Source organism: Podarcis gaigeae (assembly GCF_964106915.1).
Source record: "Podarcis gaigeae genome assembly, chromosome: 14".
Taxonomy (NCBI): domain Eukaryota; kingdom Metazoa; phylum Chordata; class Lepidosauria; order Squamata; family Lacertidae; genus Podarcis; species Podarcis gaigeae.
Window position 1 is genome coordinate 50500905 of NC_139690.1, and position 6502 is coordinate 50507406.

General features: G+C 48.5%; 1 long non-coding RNA gene across 1 annotated transcript in view; it reads right to left on the bottom strand.

The window, feature by feature from the left end:
- The window catches only part of LOC310831366, a 136652-nt gene extending 130523 nt beyond the window's left edge, over positions 1–6129 (bottom strand). Inside the window, exon 1 of the long non-coding RNA XR_014557813.1 lies at positions 6023–6129. This is a non-coding gene — a long non-coding RNA (uncharacterized lncRNA). The remainder of the gene's footprint in view (positions 1–6022) is intronic.
- Positions 6130–6502: the final 373 nt, after the last annotated feature.

Here is a 6502-nt window from a genome sequence, read left to right on the forward strand (position 1 = left end):
TGCAAAAATCACTCTTGCATAAGTTAAGCACTCCACATCGCACACTCCCCCTTATGATACTTGTCTTGGTGCCTAGCTCTTAATTTACTTGCAGCCAAGGCAATTTTTGCAACCCGTGCAGTCATAAATCCATTATTGCCAGCCAGCAAAATAGAGATTTGCTCAAGGGGTGGTCAGCTGGAAAGAGAGAGCAAAGGATGTAATTGAGGAATTTTTGTCTAGAAGATGTATATAAAGGGCATTGTAACAAATAGTGTTGAATGTCCTCCGTTTCTCCCGACTAACAGATCCAGAGTCTTTGGTACACAGGGGTGGTATTGACGCTTCCCGTTAGATATGCGGAGGGCATGCACTGAAAACTCAAAGCTGTAAATGCTTTTCTAAGTGGTGTATTCTCTCTCCTCCTTAATGAAAGCTGGAAAATGGGGGGTTATGGTTCGTCTGGAGTGGGTGGAACACCTCTCCCATCACCCCATAAGAATGTAAGAAGAGCCTGCTATATCTGGTCAGTGATCCCAGCAGTCCAGCATCCTGTTCTCACAGTGGAAGACCAAATAATGACTGTGGGAAACCAGCAAGCAGCACCTGAGCACACGAGCCCTCTCTCCTCCCATGGCATCCAGCGACTGGTACCCGTTCCCGCAGGCATCCATGATGCCCAGCTTGTTGGTGGTGGGGCACTGTAGACATGCCTGAGTTTTGTAAAGATGGGTAGAGCAAAATAATAATAATTTATTATTTATCCCCCGCCCATCTGGCTGGGCTTCCCCTGCCACTCTGGGCAGCTTCCAAAAAAGCATTAAAATACTGTAATCCATCAAACATTAAAAGCTTCCCTAAACAGGGCTGCCTTCAGATGTCTTCTGAAAGTCTGGTAGTTGTTCTCTTTGACATCTGGTGGGAGGGCGTTCCACAGGGAGGTCGCCACTACCGAGAAGGCCCTCTGCCTGATTCCCTACCCAACTACCGAGCAGGCCCTCTGCCTGGTTCAAAAGAGCTAGTTTTCAGATTGATGCTTGGCCAGCTGCAGCAATCTACTAAAGGGTGTAGAACAGCCTTTCTCAAGCTGTTCTCAACCTGTGGGTCCCCAGATGTTGTTGAACTACAACTCCCATCATCCCTAGCTAGCAAGGCCAGAGCTCAGGGATGATGGGAGTTGTAGTCCAACATCTGGGGACCCACAGGTTGAGAACTGCTGGTGTAGAACAACAACAATAATATAATCTATTACTTATACCCTGCCCATCTGTCCCGGTCTCCCCAGCCACTCTGGGCGGCTCCCAACAAAATAATAAAAACACGATAAAACATCAAACATTACAAACTTCCCTAAACAGGGCTGCCTTCAGATGTCTTCTAAAAGTCAGGTAGTTGGTGGGTAGGCATTCCACAGAGCAGGCGCCACCACCGAGAAAGCCCTCTGCCTGGTTCCCTGTAACCTCACTTTTCGCAGGGAGGGAACCGCCAGAAGGTCCTCGGAGCTGGGCCTCAGGGTCCGGGCAAATTGATGGGAGTGGAGACGCTCCTTCGGGTATCCTGGGCCAAGGCCGTTTACCAGGGACAAGGGAACCTGTTATTGAGCTGCAAAGGGCTTTATATGTTAGCGCCAACAACTCCCTGAACTTGGCCTGGTAGCAAATCAGGCGTAGAGAGGCTGGTATAATTTAGGCACCCCACACATGTCTAAAGCAGCTCTGTTTGTTTTCCATTTTCCAAAGATGATCCCTGTGGCAATGTCACGCTGCCCTTTTAACCTGTGGCTCCCTCCCCTTCTCTCTCGCTGCCCCCAAGCAGTTCATGCAGCAGCACGACACATTTAATTCATTCCTGCTCATCCTGCAGGAGCCCAGAGTGGCAATACACTTCAGGGCAGCAAAGAACTTGGAACAGGGCAGTTGCAATGAGAGCGGTGCTTCCATTTTCCCTGCCAAAGCACCGCATGGTGCAAAGCGATGCTCTGGACAGCAGCCAAGTTGCTGAAATGCTAAGGACAGAAGTGTCCCCGCTTCTAAATGCAATATCTCAGTCTGTGCCTAAATGCCCTTGTGGTGTACTCGTTACCCATGATGCAACGCTGCCAGCTGAAAACCTTCTCTTCTTGTTATATAGCTTTGCTGCCAAAATCTCAGAATCACAGCCAGGGGAAACATCAGCAAAACAAGGGCCTTGGAAGATTTCAGCGCAGAAAGAAAAACAAACAAGGCTCGCTTTGTCAGAAGGGGAGTCTGAACGCATCAGAACAAATAAATGTGATGAAAATAAGTTAAATTGGCATTTGTTTATTTTTAAAGAGCAATTTCCATCAAAAAATGTATTGGGAACATCACTTAAGAGGGCCAAGTGATGTAATATGGCCGCTGGACAGAACTGGCTTCAGACTAATCTTTTGCAATATGGAGAGGTCATGTTTCCTTGAATTATGAGTTCATTGTTATTTTGTGTGCAGAAGAAAGTGTTGGAGGTGGAAGGAAGGGGTGTGGATGTTTCAGTACTTGGTTTGGCATTGCATGTTGTGTTAACTTAAAACAACATTGGGGTGCTCATCAACTTTGCAGATGGCATCTCCCCTTTGTAGCCTCAAGACAGTCCTGTGAGTTTGGTTAGGCTGAGGGTGAGTGTCTGGTGCAAGGTCACCCAGGGAGTTTCATGGCTAAGTGGGGGTTTGACCTTTGGTCCCCGAGGCCGTAGTCTAACATTGCATGAGTGGCGCTGTGGTCTAAACCACTGAGCCTCTTGGGCTTGCTGATCAGAAGGTTGGCGGTTCAAATCCCCGTGACAGAGTGAGCTCCCGTTGCTCTGTCCCAGCTCCTGCCAACCTAGCAGTTCGAAAGCACACCAGTGCAAGTAGGTAAATAAGTACCACTCTGGCGGGAAGGTAAACGGTGTTTCCGTGCACTCTGGTGTTCCGTTGCTCCAGAAGAAGTTTAGTCATGTTGGCCACATGACCTGGAAATCTGTCTGTGGACAAACGCCTGCTCCCTTGGCCTGAAAGCAAAATGAGTGCCACAACCCCATAGTTGCCTTTGACAGGACATAACCGTCCAGGAGTCCTTTACCTTTTACCTTTCTAAGACTAAACAAACAAACAAATTGATAAGAGGACCATACACTGATCAAAATCTCAGCAGAGCCCATTTGGGGAGCAGAGCCCTTTCAAAGCCACAACAACCATTCTAGGGCAGATGGGGCTCATCTACCTGGGAAGGTAGCCCATGAAGGACAACTCTGACCCTAAGACGGTTGGATGGTGCCTTGTACTCCTCCTTCCGGCAACTCCTGCAGCCGATCTGGTGCCAAACATCTTGCTCTGCTTTCCTTTGGACCACATCAGTGAGGCAGAGAGGAGGTCATCTGGGCAGCCCAGGATCTCCAGACACACAGCCCAGGCTTGCACCCCGGAGAGGTCACTTTGGTGCTGTTAGCACAGCAGTTTTACTTCACCCCCCGGACGCACACTCCGTTGTCTCTCGAGACAAATGCCAACAACAACAATGGGGAGAAGGAAGCTGGCTAGGTCCCATCCAACTATTAAGCTGAAGCACTGTCATTCCGTGGGACGCGGGTGGCGCTGTGGGTTAAACCACAGAGCCTAGGACTTGCCGATCAGAAGGTTGGCAGTTCGAATCCCCACGACGGGGTGAGCTCCCGTTGCTCGGTCCCTGCTCCTGCCCACCTAGCAGTTCGAAAGCACCTCAAAGTGCAAGTAGATAAATAGGTACCACTAGAGTGGGAAGGTAAACAGCGTTTCCGTGTGTTGCTCTGGTTTGCCAGAAGTGGCTTTGTCATGCTGGCCACATGACCCGGAAGCTGTACACCCGCTCCCTTGGCCAATAAAGCAAGATGAGCACCGCAACCCCAGAGTCGGTCACAACTGGACCTAATGGTCAGGGTCCCTTTACCTTTACCTTACTGTCATTCCACTTCAGATAGTTATGGCTTCTCTCAGAGAGTCCTGGGAACTGTAGTTTGTAAAGGGTGCTGAGAGGATTTAGGAGGTCTCTCAGTTCTTGGATTTCCTCGGGAAAGGGGATTAATGGTTGAACCCCTCTGGGAACTGTAGTTCTGCGAGAGAGATACGGGGCTCCTACTGTTTCTCAGAGGGAAGCAGGTGGCACTGTGGTCTAAACCACAGAGCCTAGGACTTGCTGATCAGAAGGTTGGCAGTTCGAATCCCCTTGACGGGGTGAGCTCCCATTGCTTGGTCCCTGCTCCTGCCCACCTAGCAGTTTGAAAGCACGTCAAAGTGCAAGTAGATAAATAGGTACTGCTCTGGTGGGAAGGTAAACGGCATTTCCGTGCGCTGCTCTGGTTCGCCAGAAGTGGCTTAGTCATGCTGGCCACATGACCCGGAAGCTGTACGCCGGCTCCCTCGGCCAATAAAGCGAGATGAGCGCTGCAACCCCAGAGTCGTCCGTGACTGGACCTAATGGTCAGGGATACCTTTACCTTTACCTTTTTAATGTTTCTCAGCACCTTTTAAACTACGCTTCCCATAATTGTTTCTGGGTCAACCATGACTGTTGAAGTCAGGGGTCAGCAAACCAAGGCCCATGGGCTGGAAGTGTCCCAGGGAGGTCGTTTGACCAGCCCAAGAGCCGCCCAATTTGAGATGCCCACTTGCATGCTGCGCTAAACTGGTGCAGCGCCGCATGGGGACTCGCTTCCTCAGTGCCGGAAATCACGTCTGCACAGGCACTGAAAATTGCAGGCGCACAGACGCAGACGCCAAAAATCACGGGTGCGCACACTCACATGCGCACACGATCCGGCCCACGGAGGGATCTCCATGGGACCGATCCGGCCCAGGCAAGATAAACCTTGCTGACCCCTTGTTAAAGTGATAGGATTCTGCTTTAAATGAGATACGGTCATGCACAACGCCACCAGGTAAGATTTAGTTGTGGTGCCCGTTCTGAATGGCAGGTGGCGCCATAGGCCAACATAAGGAAAGTCCTGGGCTGCTGGAGAATTCTCATAAGAGTTTCAACAAGGAAGTCATTGTGGTGTCCTTTGTGGGGTTTCCCAAAGGGCTTTGACATCTTATTGCCTCTGCTCCACCAGGCCTGAATAGGCCTTATCCCTGGGGAAGTGAGGGGGAAGCTTGCAACAGTTCCAGAAGAACAGTCCTTGTAGAAACCACATTCTGGGAAAGGCTGGAACACATCTTTAAACCCACACCATAACAAGAGCCTATGGAATCAGGCCCATGGCCCACATAGTCCAGCATCCTGTTTTCTCAGCCAACCAGATGCCTGTGGGAAATTTGCAAGCAGGATTATTATTATTATTATTATTATTATTATTATTATTATTATTATTATTCAGCATTAATACACACATGTTACGAATATACAAACATACATTTCATACAATCCTTTAAAATATTCATACATACCCACACTCAGTCCCACAGATACTACTTTTTCCCACCATCATCCCTTACCCCTCACCCCACCCTTGTGTTAGACTTCCAATTTACTCAACTGCAATTTCTTTCCACTTCTGTTACTTTCTTTCACAAACATTTAAACCCGTTTTCTGCTTCTTTTTCTGTTACACATTGTTATCCATCTTATTTAGTATTTATAACGGAACTTGTTTATTCTAATAGGAGTTCTGATTTTTCAATATAGTTTTGCAAGTATCCTTTAAACACCTTCCAGTCCCTGTCTATCTTCTCTTTTGAGATCCTTCCAATTTCTCCAATGCAACCAGGATTCAAGCACAAGTGTATTGCTAGCCCTGTGGTTTCCAGCGACAGGTATTCAGAAACATTGCTGGCCTCCAACCAGTCATCAATAGCCGACTCCTCCACCTCTTGAAAATTGTTATCAGTGCTTCCAGAAGTCAATTGAGAGCCAAACTGCATAAGGGCTTAGAACTGGGAACAACTGTGGCCTTCCAGATGTTGCTGCTGATCCCCACCAAGTATGATGGGATGATGAGAGTCATACAGCGGTACCTCGGGTTAAGAACTTAATTCGTTCTGAAGGTCTGTTCTTAACCTGAAACTGTTCTTAACCTGAAGCACCACTTTAGCTAATGGGGCCTCCCGCTGCCGCTGCACGATTTCTGTTCTCATCCTGAAGCAAAGTTCTCAACCCGAGGTACTATTTCTGGGTTCATAGAATCATAGAATCATAGAGTTGGAAGAGACCACAAGGGCCATCGAGTCCAACCCCCTGCCAAGCAGGAAACACCATCCGAGCACTCCTGACATATGGTTGTCAAGCCTCTGCTTAAAGACCTCCAAAGAAGGAGACTCCACCACACTCCTTGGCAGCAAATTCCACTGTTGAACAGCTCTTACTGTCAGGAAGTTCTTCCTAATGTTTAGGTGGAATCCTTTTTCTTGTAGTTTGGAACCATTGCTCCGTGCCCGCTTCTCTGGAGCAGCAGAAAACAACCTTTCTCCCTCCTCTATGTGACATCCTTTTATATATTTGAATATGGCTATCATATCACCCCTTAACCTCCTGTAACCTGAAGCGTCTGTAAACCG